This window comes from Mastomys coucha, unplaced genomic scaffold (genome assembly GCF_008632895.1).
Source record: "Mastomys coucha isolate ucsf_1 unplaced genomic scaffold, UCSF_Mcou_1 pScaffold5, whole genome shotgun sequence".
NCBI classification, from domain to species: domain Eukaryota; kingdom Metazoa; phylum Chordata; class Mammalia; order Rodentia; family Muridae; genus Mastomys; species Mastomys coucha.
Window position 1 is genome coordinate 69,283,059 of NW_022196911.1, and position 975 is coordinate 69,284,033.

Consider the following 975-nt stretch of genomic DNA (forward strand, 5'->3'; position numbering starts at 1 on the left):
GTGAGTGTGTGTGTGTGTGTGGTGTGTATGTGTGTATGTCTTTAGCTATGTGTATTTACATCAAAATATGTCTGAGTTGGTTTTTGTTGTTTATGATTACATACTGTGTAAGCAATGAATGCTCTGTATTGGAAAACATATAATGTTGATCACATGTGGTGGGAACTTAATGCTGATTTTCCTAATCCTCATTGGTTTAGTAGAATTATATGGATAGTGATGGAGACAAGTAGAAGCAATATAAAATAGGAAAGGGGAAGAGTTTCTAAACTGGGATCAGGTAAAAGATCAATATAGAAAAAGAGGTAAGATTTCTGACAAACAATAAAAAATATTTTTTGTAAAACCACTTAGAAATATTGTTTTATGTTTACTTAAAATTATACAAAATACATACATATATATGCATAATATATGTGAAGATTTTACATGCCATATAAGGCATAAATATAGGTCACTATAAACAACAATGCTGTCAAAAGGAACCACAGATCAACATGAACCTGATTATGAATCTGAGAAACACAGTCAATTTTTATATATGAAATTATTTTCAATAATGAGTATAATTTGACACTACGTACTCTAGGCATATCCTCTAAACTCATCAAATACCTTATTGTTCTAGATATGATTTCAAAAAACATATCAAATATCTATGGAGAAAATGGACAACCTTCTATTGTTCCTGATTTTAGCAGAATTGTTTTAAGTGTCTCTCCATGCAGAATGGTCTTGTCACCAGGCTGGTTATAAAAAACCTTTACTATCCCTAGTCTTTTCTAGAACCATGATATAATAATGCTGTATTTTGTGAAAGGCCTTCTCAGAATCTCCTGAGAATATCCTGTGGTTTCTTGTTGTTGTTGTTTATTCACTTTATTACCTTTATTGATTAACTTATGTTGAACTACCAGCATCTCTGAATTAAAACCAACTTAAGAAGGGTAGATAATCAGTTATATATGTTTTTTT

General features: G+C 30.6%; 1 pseudogene; it reads left to right on the forward strand.

The window, feature by feature from the left end:
* LOC116078694 overlaps positions 1-975 on the forward strand; it is a 125,773-nt pseudogene that overhangs the window by 33,010 nt on the left and 91,788 nt on the right.